The sequence below is a fragment of the Tursiops truncatus genome, chromosome 11 (assembly GCF_011762595.2).
Source record: "Tursiops truncatus isolate mTurTru1 chromosome 11, mTurTru1.mat.Y, whole genome shotgun sequence".
Lineage (NCBI taxonomy): Eukaryota > Metazoa > Chordata > Mammalia > Artiodactyla > Delphinidae > Tursiops > Tursiops truncatus.
This window is the reverse complement of record NC_047044.1, coordinates 18,680,247-18,705,929: the sequence shown is the minus strand read 5'-3', so window position 1 is coordinate 18,705,929 and position 25,683 is coordinate 18,680,247. Positions and strand designations below refer to the sequence as shown.

Here is a 25,683-nt window from a genome sequence, read left to right as displayed (position 1 = left end):
GTCCTCAAGCTGGCCTGAGCCTGGTTCTGTCTGACCTCTCATTACCCTACGCCCTCCTCCCGTACTCCCTCGCCCCCTGCCCACCCAGTTACGGCCACCTTCGCTTCTGCGCTATTCCTTGACCAAGCCAGGCAAACACTGAGGCCAGACTGCTTGCTTCTCCCTCCGCCTGAAATGCAGCTTCCCTCGCTCACCTCCCTCAGGACTTTGCTGAACTGCCACCTTTCAGTGAAGCTTCCCCAGATGACCTGATCTAAACTTGCAACTTCTCAGTCTCCAGAAAATCTTTTCTAGCTTTATTTTTCTCCATAGCACTTACCGCCATCAAACGTACAGTATCTTTTTACTTATTTTGCCTAATGTCTATTTTTCCTACTAGAATAGGTAAGCTCTATAGGGACAGGGATTTGGGTCTATTTTGTCCACTGCTGTGATTTTTGTTGAACGAATGAATAAATTCTGTGAAGAGCAGCAGAAGGGATGGATGTGGAAACCTGGGTCTCTCCTGGTGAAAGGAAAAAGCACAGGGTTTGGAGTCAGTGAGGCTCATTTGGGTCTAGCTCTAACACTTAACTAATTGTTGGACTTTGGAAAAGTCATTTAACCTTTGTGCACCCCAGGTGCCACATCTGTGGGATATATCTAGCTAATTGTGAAAGCCAATGACTGTAAGATGACAGACAGCACAGTTACTTTTCTTATTATTTCTACGGCCTGAAAGACAGTGGCATGTCTTTCACACTAAGGCATGGAAGTCATTTAGGATTCTTCCAGCGACATGTGACACTTTGGATTGGTTATCGTTAATCAAAGGCTGGGTCCTCATCCTAGCCCTATACTCATTCACTCTGCCCCTTAAGCAAGGATCTGGACCTTAGTTTCTGCATTTGTAAAAGGAGATGGTGATATCTACCACACCTAGCTTGGAATTTGGAAGGACGAAGATGCAATGAAATAGTTTGTGAAATCCCTTTGAAAACAGGAAACGTCTACACAAACACACATGGTTCATGGTGGTTGGTGACAAGGCTTCATGTGTCCGATCTAGACTCCCCAGTTGGAGTGACAGAGGACCTGAGAAGAGGAATCTTTACTGACAAAGTTTCCGCACCCTCATCTCTGTCAACTCAGCACCACCTCCAACTCAACCATACAATAGGCTCTCCTTTGATGCTTCCTGGTTGTTTGAGAAGCACAGACTTCGTCTCTCCTTTGAATTTTCTTTTTTTCAATCTTTAGAAAATCTGTTAGACCTACCCTAATCTGGTGAGCCCTTGTATTCATGACTGGGCTACCCTCTGATAATTTTTAAGTGGATACATTACGAAGGAGTAATCAGGATCATGGAAAATCTTGCTTGAACAAATGCTATCTTGAGTTAGGTTTTCATGTTAGTCAGTGAATTCACACATAGTTATAAAAAAGAATGTACTCTTCCATTCCTTTATTTACAAGCTATACAGTTTTATGGCTCTGATTAACTTTTGGATGCTTCTACCTTTGTTTGTAAAAAAGGCTATCCCTCTCACCATCACAGCTTGCTGTCCCAAATGGACATAAACAGGGCACTGTCATGTGTACATGAAAAAAAGATGACCTACATAGACGATGTTACAGTAGGGTATTAAAAGTACAATTTCAGCCATTTCTCCCAATTAAGGCGAACTCATCTGTGATTTCAGCTTCCCATTTGAAATAAAAGTCTGGCGGTAATTGGAGCACAGAGCTATTCACCACTGTACTTCAATCTGGAAATAATTGTCTTTGTTCAATTAGGAATCTGCATTTTCATGCCAATCTTCACAGATTATTTTGAATGGAGAATGCACTCTGATTAAGAGCTATCCCTCTTGGAAGGAAAAAAAAGCAGGTCCCCATCCTCTTGTTGGATTTAACATGTTTTCTCCTAGCAGACTGAGAAGGATATCACACAAAGATTTTCTAGACTTATTTAATACGATAAAAATCTCCTACAGAATTCATATATAGTTTTTTTTAATTTCGAGACCTCCTTGAGATGATTCTCTAGAGTTGGGCTTGACAAGGTATCAACTTGTCTGAGTTCTTCAGTTAATTTGTCATATTATAATGACCAGGTTTTCCGCAGAGCAATATCTGACCACCATTTATTTTTGCCATTTATAGAACCACTTACTCTCTTAGGTGCTTTTTAAATACAGAATCATATATAACTCATAAAAAAAACCCTTGAAAATTAAGGATTGTTATCCCCATTTAATAGATGAGGACAATAAAGGTCAGAGAGTTTATGTGATTTTTTTTCCCCAAGGTAACTCAGTGACTTATTGGTAAAACCAAGAGTCAGCTGCAGGTCTGGCTGGCTTTAGAACCTCTAGCACTTTTTTCTGATTAATTTAATACAGCCAAAGGAAAATAGTAAGAAGCATTCCTGTTAAAATGATAAGATTCTAATAGATAGAACTATGAAAATGCCAACACAGCATATGTCTTTGCTATAAACCATCCTGCTCCAATAATTTTGAAAGCACCTATATCTAGTAGTTCTGGATGAAAATAAAAGGTCCACAATTATGAAAACATATTAGCACAATGACAACTTTCTTAAACACTGTGAGTTACTGTCCATATCATTACATAATTTAATCCTTTCTCCAAGATGGATTCCTTTAGAAACTAGAACATGCCTTCTCCATTTTGGGATCCCTTCAACCAAACACAGTTATTAAGTAAGAAAATGAATGAATCACTCTCTCTTCCTTTTTTTTTCCTTTATGGGGGAAAGCGCAAACGCAGTCCCGCACTACCACAAATTCTGCAGTCGAGTTTACCACGTTTGGGGATATTGCAGGGTTCAGCACATCTGGAGTGCAATGAATAAGTCTCGCCCGGGGAAAACCACCTTCGTGATCACGGTATCTCCCCCGCCAGGTAAGTATTGAATCATTCTCTTGATAACCCCAGAAGGTAGGCAGGGTATATGGAATACATATATTACAGATATATTTTGTGTGTGTGTTTAACATATACATACAAGTCAAAAAACCCCATAAGTATAAGAAGTAGAACTCTGGCCAAACCTTTCATTATCCCCTTTAGAAACATTATACAGGTATTGTAAACCTCCACCTTTGAAGCAAAGTAATTCCTTCTCTTTAATAATACTCTGGTAAACACACCCATGAGTGTTTCCCATCCTTCTGTCTTTGACCATGCCATTTCATAACGACAAGAAGAAGAAAAGACTTATTTAAGCACCTGGATGGAAAGCAATAGCTAATCCAATTTTTCTTTTCGAAAATATAGAGTTAGTATTTGTGAGAGTTTGGGTCAAATGGGACTGGTAAGCACGGGGGGCAATCACTTCTACATTTCATGCTGAATAGGGTTCTAGCTGTGGAGTGTTTGGGGCTGTGGGTTGGTGGGAGGAATGTAGCATGTTCTGTTTTTATCAGTCTGCTCCACAGGCTACGGCAGGTGTGGAGATTACTTTCCAATAATTCCTGGAAGCAATACTCCCCCACCTTCACAGGAACTTGCCATCTGGCTCTGAGGGCCAGAGATAATTCAGCTTCTAAATGAGCTCAGCTTCAGGTCCTCCTGAGCCAAAATTGATAAATGAGTGAGATTACACTGTTTTATGGCAGTGTCAAAAACACACCAGCATTTGGTCACTCAGGGGCCTTCAGAAAAGAAAGTAAAGCTTTTATTGAATTAACCTATCTCAAATTCAAGTGCATTATTTAAGGGCTTTGGGGAAGGAGTTGCCAAGCTTTATGAAGGCTACATAGAAAAACTAAAAATACGTTTGCATTTTTATGCATTCTACATAGTATGTAGATCTTTTGTATGCAAACGTTGGTCTCATACGGTAAAATGCCAGAGTGAATTTTGGCCTTGTATACTCTAAAATGAATAATTTTACCCATGAAAATTTTCTTCCCAGGAAAAATGGTGGCTAAAGCTGAAAATTTTCTAAGCTGCCTGGATAATAAGCTTTGTGACTTGAGAAAACGTAGGTGTAGCCATCAAGCAAAGAGAAGATACAAAGCTGTGACATGAGCAATTTAGACCAGAAGACAAAACTCTGAGAAAAAGAGATCCCTTTCCTCCTGCTCTAATTACCTTAACCAGTTGTCAAAATTGGTAAAAATTGATCAGATAATACCTTAAGTCTCCATTTGGTTTGGACCATGTGGGCATAACTATCTTGGGATGGTCGTTTTGTATAAAGAGCATGAGGGTGAAGATAATTACAATTTGATGAGAAGAGAATGAGATACTTGGAATGCAAAGTATTCAGCATGGCCCGATTTCCCAGGGTCCCCTGAGATTATGTGTAGCAATGATAAGATGACATAATTAAATTAAATGGCATGGCAATAAGAAAGTAAGCCCACAGACTCTGTCTCTTGGGAGAATGTCAGCTCAAACAGTCTTTTAAGATGTCTTATTAAAAAGAGGGTGGATAAACTGGAGTTATCTCAGCTTGGGGAAATAAAACATAGTTTTCTTGGGAAAACAGAATTTTCTTCTCTGGAGGAAGCACTGGGAGAAGAAAACCTCAGAGCACAGAGTGTTTATCTCTGAAATTTAAAAAAATGCAGAATTTGATAGGTGGAAAGTGAAGGGGCAATGGTCAACATGTTTTGGGAGTGTATTTCCCTATAGAAGTCTCTTTTCTATCACTCTCTTCCCTGACAGGCAAAACTAAGTGACCATGCTTGTACCGTGTCATACCCCCTGATTGGACCAAGATGGATACTTGCATTGGTGTCAGGAAGTCTATTGGGTGGCCTATAGCCAATCAAATTCTCACTCTTGAGAGAACTAACATCACACCAAGCTGGAGCAGAGTCAGTTCTGACCAAAACTAGATGCAAACCAAACTGAAGGAGGAGCAGAAGTGATGAGTGAAGTAGAAATGAGAGGAAGCTACACCGTAGAGAAATGAATGGGGCAGACACCACGGAGGCTGAGCCCAGTTCCCAGCTCCTTCCCAGCGAGGCTCAGCTGATTCTAATTTCCTTTTTAAAGAACTATGTAAGAGTGCCTCTTATAATATTAATCGCACTTGCCCCACTTTTCTTTTTAGTTGAGCTAATTTCGGCAGGGTTTTGCTAGTTTACAGCTAATGACTCCCTGAATAAGACAAAGTATCTAAAGATAATATCCTTGGCATATGAAAACTACAGAAAATTGAGAATAAGGAAGGAAAAGATTTAATATTTATTTAAATATATTCCATGTACCAGACATTCTGTTAGTGTGTACTATTTTAATCTTTTTAGCAACTATATGCCTCAAGGACATTTTAATTTTAATCATACCGATAAAGCAGATGAGTTTTAGAGCTTAATGAATAAACGCCTAAATTCTCACAGAGTCAGGATATAAACTCAGCACTGCCTGGCCTCAGATGTCTTCCCTTCCACCGCCAGCAGACTTTGGAATAAAGCAAATATTCTTACCAGGTAACATCAAGACTCTTGAAAACAGTGAAGAATAAGTAGCCATATGTGAAGGTTAATTTTATGTGTCAACTTGGAGGTGTTCTTGGATATGGTTAACACTTAAACTGGTGAACTTTTGTTTTTGTTTTTTTTTTGCGGTACGCCAGCCTCTCACTGTTGTGTCCTCTCCTGTTGCGGAGCACAGGCTCTGGACACGTAGGCTCAGCGGCCATGGCTCACGGGCCCAGCCGCTCCGCAGCATGTGGGATCCTCCCGGACCGGGGTGCGACCCCGTGTCCCCTATATCGGCAGGCGGACTCTCAACCACTGCGCCACCAGGGAAGCCCTAAACTGGTGAACTTTAAGTAAGCAGATTGCCCTCCATCATGTGGGTGGACCTCATTCAATCAGTTGAAAACCTGATAGAACAAGGAGACCAGCTCCCTGGAACAAGAAGGAATCCTCCACCAGATGGTCTATGGAGTTCATCTGTACCATCAGCTCTCCTGGGTCTTGAGCCTGCTGGCTAACACTGAAGATTTGGACTTGCCATTTTCCATGATTATGTGAGCCAATTCCTTATAATAAATCTCTCTCTATATATATATTTTATTGGTTCTGTTTCTGTGGAGAAACCTGACTAATATGCCATAAAAATGTTGGATCAGAAAACCAAGGTTGTGGAGAGTGATGAAAGCAAGATGGCTAAATAAGGTGTCCTCTCCTTTATCACCTCTGAACAACAATAATTTGGCACCCATCTATGGACAAAAGTGCCTTGTGGGAGCTTTGTAATCCAGGTAGGAGACGGTGAAGCACTGGTATAGTCCAAGACCGAGGAGAGCCATTTTTTTTTTTTTTTTTTTTTTGCGGTACGCGGGCCTCTCACTGTTGCGGCCTCTCCCTTTGCGGAGCACAGGCTCCGGATGCGCAGGCTCAGCGGCCATGGTTCATGGGCCCAGCTGCTCCGCTGCATGTGGGATCTTCCCGGACCGGGGCACGAACCTGTGTCCCCTGCATCGGCAGGCGGACTCTCAACCACTGCGCCACCAGGGAAGCCCGAGGAGAGCCATTTTGAGGCTAGCACCCAGGTGGCTGACTCACCAACCGTGGTCCTGGCTACAGACCTAGCAACAACTCCATATTCCCAAGGACTCAGCCACAGCCCATTTGGCTTGGTCCTGTCACCAGCACCATACATCAAGGGACTGAGAAGGAGTCACACCCACCTGTGCATGGGATAATAAGCATACAGAACTTGGTCCCAGCCTTTGACTTGAAGTGGCCCATGAGCCAGCTCTAGCCCCTCTCAGCTATGGTCCAGGAACCTCTGGAGGCAAAGCCAGCAAACTCAGCCAGACTGTAGATTCTGAAAGTTTCCCCTTAATGGGGCTTCTGACCATCCCAGCCATAGTCTGCAAGTGGTCCTGCTGGCATAGGGACCTGATAAAGGACACACCTGTCTGTGCCCCCTAGAGATCCTGAAAAGGCCCTGTACATGGCTCCAGCCCCTCCAGCCACAGTCAGGGAGCAGTCCAGCCCACCCAGGGAACTGGTGGGAGACACGCCCATCCATGCCTCCAGAGTCAGGTCTGTAGACCTCAATTTTGGCTTGTGCAACCCGAAACAGACCCATGGCTTGGTTCTGGCCCCTCTCAGCCACAGTCCAGGGCAAGTCCTGCCCACCCAGGGACACATTCAGTGATTAGACAGGAGCCCTCCCAGGGACCTGGCAGCAGCCACACCTATCTGTGCACCTGGTAATAGGCCCACTGACTGAGGACCCAACTGGGGACTGTAAAGTGGACCCCTGTCCCTGTATCACCCAACTGAACAAGGTCTTTGAGGCAGTCCCATCCACCCAGAGACCAGAAAGGATCCATGCCTACCCCAGCCCTTTGTAACAAGCCTGCTAATGGCAGACCCCACTGTAGACCTAGTGGCAGCATCAAAACTAGCTCCAGTCTAGCATGACTATAATTCCAGAGGTAATCCTGTCAGCCCAGGGAACTGACAGAAGGACTTAACCTGACAAAACCAATCTGTAAAGACTGGAAGAGATGTTTGCTCCTTCAAAGGCACAGACATCAAAATACAAAAACCAGTTGTGTTTCAATACACTAACAATGAACTACCTGCATAAAGGAATAAAGAAAACAATCCCACTTACAATAGATTCAAAAACAATTAAATACTTAGGAATAAATTTAACCAAGAAGGTGAGAGATATGTACACTGAAAATTATAAGAAATTGATGAAAGAAACAGAAAAAGACACAAATAAATGGAAAGATATCTTACGTTCATGGATTAAAAGAATATTGTTAAAATATCTGTACTATCCAAAGTCACAGATTCAATGCAATTATCAAAATTCCAATGGCATCTTTTACAGAAATAGAAAAAATAATCCCCAAATTCATATGGAACCATAAAAGGCTCCCAATAACCAAAGCAATTCTGATAAAGAAGAACAAAACTAAAGGCATCATATTTTCTGACTTCAAACTATATTACAAAGCTAGAGTAATCAAAACAGTATGGTACTGGCATAAAAATAGACACATAGACCAATGGAACAGAATTGAAAGGAAAGAAATAAACCTATGCATATACAGTCAACTAATATTTTAAAAACAGCCAAGAATACTCAATAGAGAAAGGATAGTCTCTTCCATAAATGGTGCTGGGAAAACTAGATATACACATGCAAAAGAGCAAAATTGGATCCTTATACCACTCACAAAAATTAAATCAAAGTGGATTAAAGGCTTAAATGTATGACCTGAAACCATAAAACACCTAGAAGAAAACAAGGGAAAATCTCCTTGACACTGGTCTTGGCAATGATTTTTTTTAAGATATGACTTAAACTTCTTTACATTATTATTATTATTATTTTTTGCGGTACGCGGGCCTCTCACTGTTGTGGCCTCTCCTGTTGCGGAGCACAGGCTCAGTGGCCACGGCTCACGGGCCTAGCCGCTCTGAGGCATATGGGATCTTCCCGGACCAGTGCATGAACCCATGTCCCCTGCATTGGCAGGCAGAGTCTCAACCACTGTGCCACCAGGGAAGCCCCTCTTTGCATTATTTTTCAGTGTTCACTATGAACTACAACAGACATCCTTAACATTTCAGTTTACTGTGAGTTAATTTTGTATCTTCAGGCAAAATGTATACAATAGTAAAGATAAAATTATCCCTCCTACTGTTTTATGATACAGTTATGTTACTAACTCTATAATACAGAGCATACATTACTAACTGCTTATTACAATGTTATAATTTGGGGGTCAGTCACATACATTTTTAAAGAATGTAAAGGGAAGAGTGTTTTATTGTTATTCCCATATTCACCATTTTCAGTTCTCTTCATTATTTCCTAAAAGTTATTGTTTCTATCTGACATCATTTTCCTTTAGTCTGAGAATTTTCTCTTGCATTTCTTGTAGCATAGGTGTGCTACCAATAAATTCTCTTAGTTTTCTTTTATCTGAAAATGTCATTATTTTGCCTTAATTTTTTTTTAACATCTTTTTGGAGTATAATTGCTTTACAAAGATGTGTTAGTTGCCTTAATTTTTGAAGGATATTTTTGGTAGATATAAAATTCTGGATTGGCCTTTTTCCCAGTGCTTTAAAAATGTTCTTCTACTATCTTCTGGTCTCCATCATTTTTTATGAGAAGTCAATGGCCACTCCAATCATCATTCCTCTGTAGTTATGTGTCATTTTCATCTGGCCTCCTTCAAGTTATTCTCTTTGAGTTTTCATAAATTTGCCCGTGATATCCTTAGATATGGTTTTCTTTTTATTTATCTTGCTAGGTATTGGTTGAGTTTCTTCAATATGTAATTTTGTGTCTTTCACCAAATTTGGAAAAAATTTCAGCCATTATTTCTTCACAATATTTTATGTCCTAGTATAGCTCTCCTTTCCTTCTGAGACTTCAATTATATATATATTAAACCTTTTGATATTGTCTCACAACTCTCTGAGGCTTTGTTCTGATAAATCCTTTTTATCACTGTTTTTCATGTTGAAACATTTCTATTGATTATCTTGAAATTGACTGATGTTAAACCTATCCAGTGACTTTTATGGCATATACTACATTTTTCAGTTATAAAATTTCCATTTGAATTTTATGGTTTCTATTTTTTTGCTGGTTTTTCTGTCTTTTAGATTATGAGGATAATAGCTGGTTTTAAATTGTGGTCCAATAATTCCAAAATCTGTGTTATCTCAGAGTCCGTTCCACTGATTGTCTCTTAACTACGAGTCACATTTTCCTGTTTCTTTAAATGTCAAATAATTTTGAGTTGTATCCTGGAAATTGTGAATAATACATTGTTTAGACTCTTGATAGTGTTATATTCCTCTGAGGAGTACTGATTTTTATTTGTTTGTTTTATCAGTTAACTTGGCTGAACACAGCTGCAGAATTTTGTCTCTGTTGTGGGCAGCAGCTGAAATTTTAGTTTAGTTCTTTGAGCTTTGGATGAACTGTTAGGAGTTTGTACCTAAACTATGCATGTATAGTTTAGAGATCAGCCAGAGACTTGGTCAAAAGTTTAAACACAGAGTTTATGGCTCTGTCTCTCTGTCCTATTAATCCAGGGACTCTCCTCTTTTCCTGTAATTGCTATGTTCTTTAATTCTTCAAGCCAGTAATACTGTGGCTTGCCATAAAAACAGGAAACTCACTGAGCACCATTTCCTTTTTCCTAGTGTCAATCCCCCCACAGATTCTGCCCATTTTGGTAATGCCTCAGGTAATTGTTTCTTATATTCTTTCCAGACTTTATGTTGTTATTTCTAACGAGGTTTGTCATATAGGAGCTACCCAGCTATGACCAAAAGTGGCAGGCTAGCTAGAATGTTTGAGACAAACATTTGCAAATAACTCTGCACACAAGCCTCATGAATTGTATTCCTTTAGCTTTTCAGGAACAAATATGAAGAATGTTTAGTGTTCAAGGACTAATTTCAAATGAAGCTAACCTCAGGCATTACATGCTAATGTCACATTTCAGTAAGTGGTCAAACAAGTAATCAGACACAAGCTGTTTTAAACTGGAATTTCCTTAAGTCCCAAATATCAAATTCTATCCATCTATCTACTAAGAGAGGAAGGGAGAAAGGAAAGAAGGAAGGGAGGAGGGGTGGGAGGGATGGAAGAAGAAAGGAATGGAGAAATGAAGGAAGGAGCAAGGGAAGGAAGAAGCGAGGGAGGTAAGAAGGAAGGAGAAAATTTCCAGAGAAAATTCTTGATAGAATTTAAGCTTCCCCTGTGCAGGTGTACCTTCCTTATACCAAACCATCACATTGTACACCTTAAATACTTACGATGCTTACTTGTCAATCACACATTATAAAGCTGAAAACAAATAAATGAATAGGCACTCCCGAAACAAAAAGAAGTTTTGGCCAATTGCTCATATTCCCAGGTGAGCTGGTAAATACAAAATGTCAATGCTGAGGATGACCAAGATCCCAAACTGAAACCGTACACCTGAAACAGCCCCCTGCCCATGTCCACCCATCTCACTCTAACTCTTCTCTTTATTCTCCAGGACTCACACTCTTTATTTGTAAAAAGCGGTCATAGTATTTCCTCTTTCCTGTTAAACGGGATAACACAATGCTTGCCATGTGTTAAGTGCTCAGTACGTTGTAACAGTCTCTATTTCCATTCCAACCTGTTTCCTGGACATTAAAGTGCTCAATAAGTGCTTGATGGTTATGATTTTTGAATTTTATTTCCTCATTGGTTTATGTAAAAATATTTGGAAACAAAGTCATATAGGAAAAGTAGTGGGAAAAGCACAGATATTTGGAGACAAAAGGACTTGGATGTGACTCTGGTTTTGTCAGTTATTAGCTAGTGAACTTCTGGAAGTTACTAAACCTGTTTCCTTATTGGAGAAATGAAGAGAGCAATCTTTAAATATTAGCAAAAATAGCTATAATTTATTGAATGCTTATGCTGGGCCAGCGATTGTTCTAAATATCTATAATGCCCTGAAATCCTTACAACATAGGTATTATGTATTAATATTATGATTATCAAAAGAGGATGATGATGATTGAAAAGATTCTGGTATTCTTGAAAATTCTTAGCCTCCTTTGGAAGTATTTTCTCATCTCCCTGGTCACTTCACTTTAGAATGACCCAAGGCTCAGACCTGTGTCCTACTTCTCTTTATCAATTCCCTCTCCCATGGAATCTCATCCAACCCCCTGGCTTTAAATACCATCTGTAAACTGACTACTTTCAAATTTGGTTTCCAGCCTCAGCATCTCCCCTGAGTCCTAATGCATATATCCTAGCGTTTACTCTGAATTTTTAAACTTAACATGTCCAAAATGGAAGCGTTTTCCTAAAACCCACTCCATCCAGTTTTCCCCATCACATTTACTGGCAATTCCATTCTTCTAGTTGTAAGCCAAAACTCTTGTAGTCATCTCAACCCTGACATCCTGCAGCCAATCTTTCAGCACGCATGGTTTGGGCCCCTTTCAGAAAATACCCAATATCTGACCACTTCTCACCACTTCCACTGCAGCCACCTTGGTCCAGACCGCCATCATCTTTTGCTTGGATTATGGTCAATGCCTCCTATGTGGCCTCCCTGCTTTGGCCTTAATATTCTCCCTGCCCATTCCCTACCCTCACACTACTGCTGGAATCTATCCTCAACCCTGAAGCAAAGGTGATCCTGTTAAAAAGTAAGTCAGATCATGTCACTCCTCTGCTCAAAACTGTCCTCTTATGGGTTTCCATCCCACTCAGAGAAAAGCTGAAATCTCCCCAAAGGACTCTAGGGCCCTATGCTAGTCCTCACGCCTCTTCCCCGACCTGCACCACTGCGATCTCAGCTGCTTTTCCTCCCCCGCTGCTCATTTTCTTGTCCTCCTTGCTGTGCCTAGAATGCACTGGGCACACTGCCCCTCAAGAGCTTTGCACTTGGTTTTCCCTCTGCACAGAATGCTCTTCCTCCATAGCCTCAGTTTCTCTCTTACATCCTTCAAGTTTCTGTGCAAAAGTTCCCATCACAGTTAAGCCTCCTCAGCAAGACCAGCTACACAATATGCGGGACACAGTGCAAAACAAAAATTCAGAGACTTCTTTTTCAGAAAATATTAATAAAGGCTCTAAGAAATCTAGCAGTAGTAATTTTAACTCAAAGCTATCCAAACGGGAGCTTCCCTGGTGGCGCAGTGGTTGAGAGTCTGCCTGCCAATGCAGGGGACACGGGTTCGAGCCCTGGTCTGGGAAGATCCCACATGCCGCGGAGCAACTGGGCCCGTGAGCCATGGCCGCTGAGCCTGCGCGTCCAGAGCCTGTGCTCCGCAACAAGAGAGGCCACGACAGTGAGAGGCCTGCACACCGCGATGAAGAGTGGCCCCCGCTCGCCGCAACTAGAGAAAGCCCTCGCACAGAAATGAAGACCCAACACAGCCAAAAATAAAAAAATAAATAAATTTACTTAAAAAAAAAGCTATCCAAATGTATTTAAGCACAGAAGCCTCTATATAACTATTCACAGTATTTCCATTTTGCAAAATGCCTGGCAGAAGCTTGAAGATCTCTTTCAATTCCATAATTCCATAAATCTATGCTAGTACAATATTAATAATCTATAAAATTACATAATTCATTATATTTTATCACATATAAATTATATAAATTTTTCACATACAAATTATGTGATAAAATGTGATATATGCACTATAAGAAAATGTATAATATATATTTATAATATATAATAACATATGTAAAATATCTGATATGTATTTATATCATAGCTTTTAAAGGTATGGACTTTTAATCTTTTCTTTTAGCTTTATAGGAAGTTGGTCAAGCAAATATGAAAATGGGAATTTGCCCTTTGGGTGATTTCTCTATCCAAATAAGTTTGGAAAATGATATAACACACCTGGACGGTATATCTTTAAAATTTTTAATCTAGCATTCCTCTAGCTTTCTTTTCCTTAGGTTTTTGTAAAATTCTTGTGGTTTTAGCAGGAAATGTGACTTTCACTCTTTGGTTCTAAACCCTCAAGACTGAATGGTGATACTCAATAACTCTAGAGATGACAGCCTCTAAATGTATAAAGGTGGGAGGAGATTTCTTCGGAGACAGATAGAAGAGGCAGGGTGTCAAAGAAGAAATTCTTTTTCTGACAATAACCAAGTACAAGGGGAATCCACGGGCATTCTCTTCCATAGGGTATTTCTCTACTCTCCTGCAGACAAGATGCTTAGACATATGGATATCCTTTATCTAAGTGTTGCTCAGGGTGAAGGACCAGGCTTGTTTTTTAAATTACCATTCATCTACTTGTGTTTTTGAAAAATATAACTTAAAAAGTTACTAGAATAAGGGAATTTAAAATAATAAAGCCATACACAATACAAGGCCAGAAACATGAGACTCAAGAAGCATAAAATCACCCTGTCAAATTTCTGTAACAGTTTCTAAATGCTTATCCTCAGTTCCTGTATTTATATTACCGTAGCAAATATTTTGGGGATTGGCCCCAACCTGAGTGCTATATATCGAGTAACACTGCTCTGGGTCTCTTACCTTTGCCACTAATTTAGTATGTAGCAAATACCACCACTTATTGTGATTTATCTTTTCATTTCCTTGAGAGCAAGAGAGATCTATTTGTGTCCTTGAAATACATAGGAGAAAACACCGTACACATTAGGTGCTCAACAAACGTGTCCTGAGGTGCACACACTTGATAGACTGGGAAAATGAGAGATAGGTAAGTAGGTAGACAGAGCTTTAAAAAAACAGCATTTTTTTTGTCCTTTATACCCCTTCTTGGTTCAAAGTTAACAAGGAAACAAATAAGCCTCTTTAGAAAATCTCCAAAATAAATAAAAGTTATTATAGGGCAAAAAGTTTATGATATACTCAAAACCAAAAGGTAATAGTTTTAGAAAGCTTTTAAATTTTTTTTAAGGAAAAGTTGTACTAACCCATTAACAAGCCTATATGTAGCTGTCTTGCTTTTAAAGATCTCTTGGGACAGAGATTGCAAAACTCCCCATAGGTGTCTCAATTGTGCATAATGTTACTTCAAAGCAACAGTATATGTCATTTTCATAAGGAAGAAAATGAATTTCTTGTAACATCTGAGCTTACCTGATAGAAAATTCAACTCTAAAACTCAAAAAAGGAGACTGGAGATGCCTAATTAATCTGCTTTTAAGAGTTAGATGTTTTCTTGATTCGCCTCTAAAGCTCTAATGGCAAAAGGTTGTCATAAATTGAATACATTATTCATGCAGTCTGCTAGCCTTTACTGTAGACATTAAAGAGCAGAAGGATCTTTCATCTGAGGTTCACTACTAGCAAGAAAGAATTCTTTAGTGCAATGCTGTATGGTTAACTTCTTTTGAATAAACTAAGTTATGCTAGCAAAAAGATGGGTGGTGAAGTGGCCCTTGCCACCCTTGTCTAGAAAGCAGGATTCCTTGAGAGTATAAATCAGACTGCTCTAGAATCAACCGGTGGGCTGGTGACTACTGAGTTCTACAGGAGGACAAAGAAGGACAGGTTTTGTCACAGAATCCAAGATATCGAACTTGGAGGTGTACGCCATTTAATTCTCTCCTCACAGCTGTTTCATGTCCTCTCTACTTCCTCCACCTTCCGCTTCAGGGTAAGTTGACTCAGCCTACATTTGGACTGCAGCTCATTGTACCATTCAAAATATTTGTTGGGATCACAAACCACAAAACGGATTAGTTGGTAAATATAAAGATTCAAAAGTACTCTTACAGTAATAAAGAATAAAACTACAATAAAATAGCAACATACTGGAACAATACATGTGCATCTGAAGTGCTCATGTTAAAATTTGCAAAGATTCATTCAAGTTTATAAAAGGAGTCCATATTCCATCCATTAAATGGGTGAAGAACAGGTAGTTCATCCATGAGAAAATACAAATAGGGAACAAACAAATTAAAAGTATTCTTTTAAACATCTTTATTGGAGTATAACTGCTTTACAATGGTGTTAGTTTCTGCTTTATAACAAAGTGAATCAGCTTTACATATACGTATATCCCCGTATCCCCTCCCTCTTGTGTCTCCCTCCCACCCTCCTTATCCCACCCCTTTAGGTGGTCACAAAGCACCGAGCTCTGATCTCCCTGTGCTATGCAGCTGCTTCCCATTAGCTATCTATTTTACATTCGGTAGCATATATATGTCCATGCTACTCTCTCACTTCATCCCAGCTTACCCTTCCCCCTCCCCAAATCCTCTACTCCATTCTCTACATCTGAGTCTTATTCCTGTCCTAACCCTAGCTTCATCAGAACAATTTTTTTTATATTCCATATATATGTGTTAGCATATGGTATTTGTTTTTCCCTTTCTTACTTCACTCTGTATGACAGACTCTAGGTCCATCCACCTCACTACAAATAACTCAATTTCATTTCTTTTTATGGCTGAGTAATATTCCATTGTACGTATGTACACATCTTCTTTATCCATTCATCCGATGATGGACACTTAGGTTGCTTCCATGTCCTGGCTATTGTAAATAGAGCTGTGGTGAACACTGTGGTACCTGACTCTTTTTGAATTATGGTTTTCTCAGGGTATATGCTCAGTAGTGGGATTGCTGGGTCATATGGTAGTTCTATTTGTAGTTTTTTAAGGAACCTCCATACTGTTCTCCATAGTGGCAGTATCAATTTACATTCCCACAAACAGTGAAAGAGGGTTCCCTTTTCTCCACACCCTCTCCAGATTTTGTTGTTTGTAGATTTTCTGATGATGGCTATTCTGACTGGTGTGAAGTGGTACCTCACTGTGGTTTTGATTTGCATTTCTCTAATGATTAGTGATGTTGAGCATCCTTTCATGTGTGTGTTGGCAATCTGTACATCTTCTTTGGAGAAATGTCTGTTTAGTTCTTCTGCCCATTTATGGATTGGGTTGTTTGTTTTTTTGATGTTGAGCTACATGAGCTGCTTATAAATTTTGTAGATTAATCCTTTGTCAGTTGCTTCATTTGCAAATATTTTCTCCCATTCTGAGAGTTGTCTTTTCATCTTGTTTATGGTTTCCTTTGCTGTGCAAAAGCTTTTAAGTTTCATTAGGTCCTATTTGTTTATTTTTGTTTTTATTTCGATTTCTCTAGGAGGGGTGTCAAAAAGGATCTTGCTGTGATTTATGTCATAGGGCATTCTGCCTATGTTTTCCTCTAAGAGTTATATAGTGTCTGGCCTTACATTTAGGTCTTTAATCCATTTTGAGTTTATTTTTGTGTATGGTGTCAGGGAGTGTTCTAATTTCATTCTTTTACATGTAGCTGTCCAGTTTTCCCAGTATCACTTATTAAAGAGGCTGTCTTTTCTCCATTGTATATTCTTGCCTCGTTTATCAAAAATAAGATGACCATGTGTGTGGGTTTATCTCTGGGCTTTCTATCCTGTTCCATTGATCTATATTTCTGTTTTTTTTGCCAGTACCATCCTGTCTTTTTTGTTTTTTTAATAAATTTATTTATTTTATTTATTTATTTTTGGCTCTGTTGGGTCTTTGTTGCTGTGTACGGGCTTTCTCTAGTTTCGTTGAGCAGGGGCTACTCTTCATTGCGATGTGCGGGCTTCTCACTGTGGTGGCATCTCATTGTGGAGCATGGGCTCTAGGCATGTGGGCTTCAGTAGTTGTGGCATGTGGGCTCTACTGTACAGGCTCAGTAGTTGTGGTGCACAGGCTTAGTTGTTCCGCGGCATGTGGGATCTTCCCAGAGCAGGGCTCGATCCCATGTCCCCTGCATTGGCAGGTGGATTCTTAACCAGTGCACCACCAGGGAAGCCTCATACTGTCTTGATTACTGTAGTTTTGTAGTATAGTCTGAAATTCAGGAGCCTGATTCCTCCAGCTCCATTTTTCGTTCTCAAGATTGTTTTGGCTATTCGAGGTCTTTTGTGTTTCCATACAAATTGTGAAATTTTTTGTTCTAGTTCTGTGAAAAATGCCAGTGGTAGTTTGATAGGGATTGCATTGAATCTGTAGATTGCTTTGGGTAGTAGAGTCAGTTTCACAATGTTGATTCTTCCAGTCCAAGAATATAGTGTATCTCTCCATCTGTTTGTATCATCTTTAACTTCTTTCATCAGTGTCTTTTAGTTTTTTGCATGCAGGTCTTTTGTCTCCTTAGGTAGGTTTATTCCTAGGTATTTTATTCTTTTTGTCACAATGGTAAATGGGAGTGTTTCCTTAATTTCTCTTTCAGATTTTTCATCATTAGTGGATAGGAATGCAAGAGATTTCTGTGCATTAATTTTGTATCCTGCTACTTTACCAAATTCATTGATTAGCTCTAGTAGTTTTCTGGTAGCATCTTTAGTATCATGTCATTTGCAAACAGTGACAGCTTTACTTCTTGTCCAATTTGGATTCCTTTTATTTCTTTTTCCTCTCTGATTGCTGTGGCTAAAACTTCTAAAACTATGTTGAATAATAGTGGTGAGAGTGGGCAACCTTATCTTGTTCCTGATCTTAGAGGAAATGGTTTCAGTTTTTCACCATTGAGAACGATGTTGGCTGAGGGTTTGTCATATATGGCCTTTATTATGTTGAGGTAAGTTCCCTCTATGCCTCCTTTCTGGAGGGTTTTTTATCATAAATGGGTGTTGAATTTTGTCGAAAGCTTTTTCTGCATCTATTGAGATGATCATATGGTTTTTCTCCTTCAGTTTGTTAATATGGTGTATCACATTGATTGATTTGCATATGTTGAAGAATCCTTGCATTCCTGGGATAAACCCCACTTGATCATGGTGTATGATCCTTTTAATGTGCTGTTGGATTCTGTTTGCTAGTATCTTGTTGAGGATTTTTGTTTCTATGTTCATCAGTGATATTGGCCTGTAGTTTTCTTTCTTTGTGATGTCTTTGTCTGGTTTTGGTATCAGGGTGATGGTGGAACTCGTAGAATGAGTTTGGGAGTGTTCCTCCCTCTGCTATATTTTGGAAGAGTTTGAGAAGGATAGGTGTTAGCTCTTCTCTATATTAAAAATATTTTTAATCTTTGCTAGTGATCAAATAAACTGATAGTAAAAGATATCTATTTAGAAATGCTGAATTATACTAAAAAGTTAAGAATTTAGAAACTTAAATATTCATTAAAAATTAACATTCATACAAATTATATGTTTGAAGGCAAACTCGAAAATTCATACACTTTTGATATCATTCTGAAATTGGTAATTCACAAATGATAAGCCACAAATAAAACTATAAAGAGATGCATAGAAAACACAGAAAAACTTCAAAAAATAGCCATGACCATTTGGGCCTGAAAAAGCCACGGAGGGATTTATTCTAAAGATGTAACTCAACAGACTCAAAAATTTAGAAGTACAGAAGATACTTATTTGAACTAAGAGAGAGAAACTTATTATACAACAAAGGGAGATTAAGGAGCCAATAAAAATATTTTATAAAGCTACATAGACATCTAAAAGAATAACGATTATAGACTGTAAAACGAACATCAAAAATGCAAAACAATTTGAGCCATTTAAAATCTGCACGCATGTGGTGCCTTGCACAGTTAAGAATATGCAAGTGGTTTTTGAGTGATAGGTTAAGATTCTTTCCCTCTTTTTTGTAAATTCCTTTTCTAGGACTTTTTTTTTGTTTTTTTTTTTGGCGTATCCTATGTATATTTTCCCCTTAAATATTTTTCTTTTGAGGGAGAAAGAAGGAAAGGATGAGTATCTGGAGAAGATACTTCTCTCCCTTCAAATACAGCTAGGTTTCTGCCGACACCAATTTTCTGCAGTGCTGTCAGCTCCTTTTCGGGGGAGTTGATGTGTAGCACTAATCCTGTCTGCTGGCTGCCTCCCTATGCAAATACTTCCAAACCAGAGCATCTTAGAGACCTATTCACGGCCCAAGACAACACACTTTTCATTAGCATTTGAAGTGCAAGGGCTGAAAAAGGGGAATGGACAACTTTTTTTTTTCTTTTTCTTTTTTTTTTTCTTTTGGCTCGAAGCTTTGGGGAGACTTGAAAATGTACGTTTTTCATCCCTTTGCACACATCAGCATTGGCGCAAAACTTCAGAGAGATGCATTGACTGCCCTCAGGGGAAAGCATTCAGGGGGATTTTTACACATACACAGAGGGCCATCGCCTGAAATAAATCACAGAATGGAGGTGGCAGAGATGAAGAGAGAGGGGTTCAGTGGGCTAAGCTACGCGTCCAGAGGCATGAATTTAAATCACGATTTATTTTCTTCTCATTCTGCTCTTGCGTGAACCTCAGTTTCTTAATCTTCAGCAATGAAGAGGGGGCATTGGGAAGAAACGGCCCAAGATTTAAGATGCAAGGCAGGACTCGCATAAAACAGCCCTCTGGAGGGGCTGTGTCTGAAGCCCAGTGGTTAGAGCCTGGTGCTCTGAAATCTAGGTCACAAGTTCAATCCCCTTCTGGGTCAGTTAGCTTTTCTCTGTTCCACAGCCACAGACTAAAGGCCTGAGCCCCTTATTCAGGCCGAATGTCTAACAAAATATGTGCCCTTGGTCACTGCACAAAACAGCCCAGCCAAAGCCTCGCAAATCTATCCTCCACTGTGGGGGCCCATTGGGAAGCAAGCTGTCATTGGGGCCCTCAAAGCAGCAGCATCTCTGCAAGGAGGGCACTGGGGGAGTGTGGGGAGCAGGTCCCAGAGGCAGCCAGACTTCGCAGGAGGGAACCCCCGCCCTGCAACCTACTGTGTGACTCTGGGTATGTTATTTCATCTTTCTGAGCCTCAACTGTAGACAGGTAGCTCCTGAATAGGACTGTTTTGACGACTGAATGTGTTAATGGACCGTAAGAAATTAACACCGTGCCTGGCATGCACTGATCACTCAGTCAAAATTTGTTAGGATTGCCATCACTGATCCCCAAGGTAAAACAGTGCTCTAAGGCTACTTTAGGATATAGAGGAGGACGATTGTGAGCATGAAGGTCAAACAGAGACGTCTCCAGCTGATATCCGTAAAGAATTTATCATGCCTGAGATATACCAGGTACCGTGATAGACGTTTTTTGGGGGGGAGGGATAGTATTAAAAATAATAAATCCCACGTGGGTCTTGTCCCAAGGAGCTTATAAAGCTAGTTGACCCAATTATAAATCCTGATTTCAGCCAACCACCAACTGGGTACATTGGATCAGATAACCTTTTGATGCCTCAGTTTCCTTATCTATAAAATGGGCACAATAACTACCTACCTCACAGGGCTTTGTGGAATAAAATGAGTAATACATGGGAAGCACTTAGTATTTATAGTAAAGCCTTCAAATGAGTGGAGATTTGTATTACAAGGAAATAAAAGCACACTCTTGCCATTCTTCAGCTTTGAAAAAGTTACAGTATCTGGTTGCAAGCTACCTCACAGACTCGGTAGTTTTAAAATAATCTGATGACAACTTAGCTTTCTAGTTTTGCTTTTGCCATCCCAATCCACAGCTCTCCCCGTTCAACATACCTCGCAGTTTTCTTTTGGTGATGGGTCCACCTTTCCTTGCTGCCTCCTTGCTTTCACCTCATCCTCGCCTATATCCTCAAGCGCATCCTTCTTGTCCAGACGTTTTTCTCTCTCATTTGTCCATCTGGTGAAAAATGCTCAAAATGTCCTTCTTCACGGAAGCCCTCTTTGAGCTGTCCAGAAGAATTTCTCGCCTCCTCTAACTACAGGTTTCTACATGTCCAAGGATAAATGGCACAGATCCAAAGCCTCTTAAAGTGGATCTGAGATAGGAGGGAAGGGGGCAGGGCACAACCATTAAAAGAGTGACATAGTCCTTGAGGACATGACAAAAACTGGTTAAAACCAATTAGGCCCAAGATGGCGGAAGATTCGACTTCCCATAGACCTTGAGCCTCATTATATGCTCATTGTGATACATTAGCATATGCTAAATGACATGCCTGCAGGCACCGTGGCAGTTCTGACCACAAAAGGCCAGAAAGTGGGCAGTGGCCCAATTCCTGGAAATCCCACCCCTTCCCCAAAATTGTTAGACTAATCCTCCCACCTATTAGCCTATGAAATTACCCAGCCTATAAAAACTAACCACCATATTTCAGGGATGCTTTCACTTTCCAAGACAATCCCATGCCCTGGGACTGCTCTCACCTTCTGAGGCTGACTGCATTTCTGCTTATGGAATGTGTATCTGTCTCAGTGAACCTGCTTTCACTTTACTATGGCTCACTCTTGAATTCTTTCCTGCAGTGAAGCCAAGGACCCTCACTTAGCTGCTCATCTCAGGAACTCACCTGAGACCTGGAACCTGACCATCCTCTTGTGCCCAATTTTCCTGCAACATCTTTACAAAGGAAAAGGAAGAAGGAGGTCTTTTTCCCCTCACCACTTTTCCTTTGATTATAAAAATGTAGCCCAGTTAGTTCTTAGGGCAGAGACCTTTGCCTGACCACTTGTATCCTTCACAAGTATCCTGTATTAATAAATCTACTTCTTACCTATCACTTCTATCACTTTTCCCTCACTGAACTCCTTCTGCACCGAGACATAAAGAACCTGAGTTTCATTAAGTCCTGAGATGAGCTGTGTGGTTTCAGTTGGAAGACCGGGTTCTAGTCCCATCTGAGGTGTGGTTTCAGATCTGCTTAAAGCAGGGACAAAACTTAAAGAAAATAATGAAAAAGAGATTTCCAATTGGCCTTTTTTTTTTTTTTTCTTGCGGTACGCGGATCTCTCACTGTTGTGGCCTTTCCCGTTGAGGAGCACAGGCTCCGGACGCGCAGGCCCAGCGGCCGTGGTTCACGGGCCCAGCCACTCCGCGGCATGTGGGATCCTCCCGGACCAGGGCACGAACCCGTGTCCTCCGCATCGGCAGGCAGACTCTCAACCACTGTGCCACCAGGGAACCCCCAATACTATTTAATTGATCAGGCCACAAAACTTGGAGTGGTCCTTGACTCTTTTTTTTCTCTCTACTCCTACATCTGATCCATCAACAAATCCTCTTGACTCTGTATCTTCAAAGTAATCTAAATCCTACCCCTTCTCATCTCCATCACCACACTCCAAGTCCAAGCTGCCAGCATGTCTCGCCTGGATTAAGGCAATGTTACTGAGTCCAAGCTCATCCTTCTCCCCACGTGGCAGGCCAATAAATCGAGAGAGAATTGTTGGGGCAAGGAATAGTGACTGTATTTGGAATGCCAGCAGGCTGAGAAGATGGTGGACTAGCATCCCAAACAACCATCTTGCCTGAGTTAGAATTCAGGCTTCTTTTATACTGAAAGGGGAGGGAGTAAAGCTGAACATTTCCTGGTTTCGGTCAGTCTTGGAGGGTATGTGTTAACTTCTTTCTTCCTGCGGTCATTCACAGGTGGGCCTGGTCAGAATGTTTCCTGTGAGCCAAACAGAGGTATCTTAGCCTAAGTCCTTACCTGGAAGGCAGGGTTCCCAGAGATGGTCCATTATGGATAAGTTAAACTTATAGGCAACATCCCTTTAGTGATTAACTTGTAATAGAATACAAAGTTTCTTCCCTGTTTCAGCAATGGCTTCTTAACTAGTTTCTTTGTTTCCATCCTTGCACCCTACATCCATTCTCATCACAGCAGTCAGTGTGATCCTATTTAAATATAGCCAGGTCTTACCACTCTCTGCTCAAAAATCTTCCACGTTTTCCTTTCTTTCTTTCTTTTTTTTTCATAATAAAAGCCAATGTCTAAATAAAAGGGTACAAATGAACTTATTAACAAAACAAGTTGAGTCACGGATGTAGAAAACAAACTTACAGTTACTAGGGGATAAGGCAGGGAGCGATAAATTGGGAGACTGGGATTGACACATACACACTACTGTATATAAAATAGGTAACTAATAAGAACCTGCTGCACATCACAGGGAACTCTACTCAATACTCTGTAATGGCCTATATGGGAAAAGAATCTAAAAAAAAAAAAAAGAGTGGATATATGTATATGTGTAACTGATTCATTTTGCCGTACACCTGAAACTAACACAACATTGTAAATCAACTATACTCCAATAAAAATTATTTTTAAAAGTGTTTTGAGGGCTTCCCTGGTGGCACAGTGGTTGAGAGTACGCCTGCCAATGCGGGGGACACGGGTTTGTGCCCCGGTCCGGGAAGATCCCACGTGCCGCGGAGCGGCTGGGCCCATGAGCCATGGTCGCTGAGCCTGCGTGTCCGGAGCCTGTGCTCCGCAACGGGAAGGGCCATGGCGGTGAGGGGCCCACGTACCGCAAAAAAAAAAAAGTGTTTTGCATAATGAGAACCTCAAAAAAAAAAAAAAAAGCCAATGTCCTCTCAGTGGCTGTTTACAATCTAGGACATTCCCTTGCTCACTGTATTTTAGGCACATTGGTTCTTTGCTCCTCTTGGGACACATAAAACTCACTCCCACCTCAGGGCCTTTGCACATGCTATCTCCTCTGACCAGAATGCTTTTTCCCTAGGTAATCTCTCTGGAAAATTCTCTGATCTCCTTCACTTCTTTTCTCAGATGTCACATTCTCAGTGAGTCCTTCCCAACCATCCTGCTTAAAATGCCACCTGCCCCCGGCCACACACACACACACACACCCCCGCCCCAGCACTTCCTACCTCCTTCCCTGCTTTATTTTTCTCCAAAGCACTTCTTCCATCAGAGGTTCTGTGTATTTATTTATTTGGTTGGCTGGTTGTTATCTGTTATCTGGGATATAATAACCCTCCACTAAAATATGAGTTACATGAGGGGAGCTCCCCTGTAGTATTGTTCCCTGTAGTATTCCCTGGGCTTAGAAGAGGGCCTGGCACAGAGTAGCCAATCAGTGAAAATTTGATGAATGAATAAATGAAATGATGAATATAACAAGCTTAACACTGTGCCTGGTACCCAGCAGATGTTCAATAATTTTTTTTTTCTCACTAGGTTCTTGTGCGGACCAAAAAGGGTTACGAATGAAGAAACAGGATGTATTTCTATAAAATGCTACACAATTCTCAGACACTACTACCTTTACGGCTGTGTTTATCACAGTGCCTTGTATTTGGCTCATATGGACTTTGAGCTGGGATTTTGATGGGATTGTTGCCAGAAACAGACACTGGGACAGCTATAGCCCCTTATCTGCTGCAGGCTAGAAATCCAGATGACCAAGTAATTTTAATTATGTTTAAAATGACAGTAAATTTCTAATTGTGTTCTCATGGCTGTATATACAAGATAAATCCTATAGAGAATAGTCACAAGTGTTCAAAAATCATGGCCACCTGAAGCCATTTAGTGCCGGGGCAAGGAGGCCTAGACACCTCACCAGCTCCAAGGTATCCCTGTACAGACCTGGATAAACAAACCTTAGCCATTAAGAAAAGATTAGAGGTCCAGTTATATTAGATATCAAGAGAGAAAAATGTAACATATTTTAGGAAGGTTTTCATAACAAATGGTCAACATTTTATAAAACCTTATTTTTGAATCTCATCAGAGCAAGCTTCAAGCCTCTAGAAAATCAATTTACGTGAATTCCTCCAGCTTTCAAAAATACTAGAAATGGCATTATTATTTGCATACTACAAAGAGCTAGAAATACAAAGAAATAAAAGGCTTAAAAACTGGTCTGTTCTTGTTTCCACTGCCTTCTCCCTTCCCTGACACTGTTTCCTATACTGACAGTCAAGTATTTTCTGTACATTTCTGAATGGCCCATTTGTTATTTTTACTGTACTTTTAATGGGTTTCCTTCAGAGGTTTAAGAAGGATGATTTTTCTGGAAAGAAAATAAAACTGAAAGTGTCCTGTAATGACCAGGGATAGGATGAGGTAAGCCAATTTGAGGGAAACAAAATAACACTAAATAACTCAGCAAGGGTTTTGCTAAAGGGGGCCAGATAAACACTTAACAGTAGATAATTCTAATGAATTATCAAGGCATAAGTTAGACCTTAATCCTGCTCCTACTTGGAAAAGGCTCTGAGGAAGTGGTGATGAGATGGTACTTTTCCCAAAGACACCAGCAGAAGTCCCTCTGGTTGCCTTGGAGTTCAAGGCCTACAAGGAGAGTCCAGGAGCCTTCCTGGGATGAAGAGCAACCTTCCTCTTCTTCCCTGTTCAGGCCAGGACAGGCTGGGGCTCTGGAGAGATGACCCCAGGAGAGGTACTGACAAACATCACAGCATGCTATCCCCAGAGATCTGGAAACACATTGTCTGTTTT

At 40.4% G+C, this 25,683-nt stretch overlaps 1 non-coding gene across 1 annotated transcript; it reads right to left on the bottom strand.

The window, feature by feature from the left end:
- Positions 1-2,754: 2,754 nt before the first annotated feature.
- On the bottom strand, positions 2,755-2,918 carry LOC117314412 (U1 spliceosomal RNA). Its single transcript, XR_004529157.1, has one exon. It is a non-coding gene; the product is annotated as a U1 spliceosomal RNA (small nuclear RNA).
- Between the last annotated feature and the right edge of the window lie 22,765 nt (positions 2,919-25,683).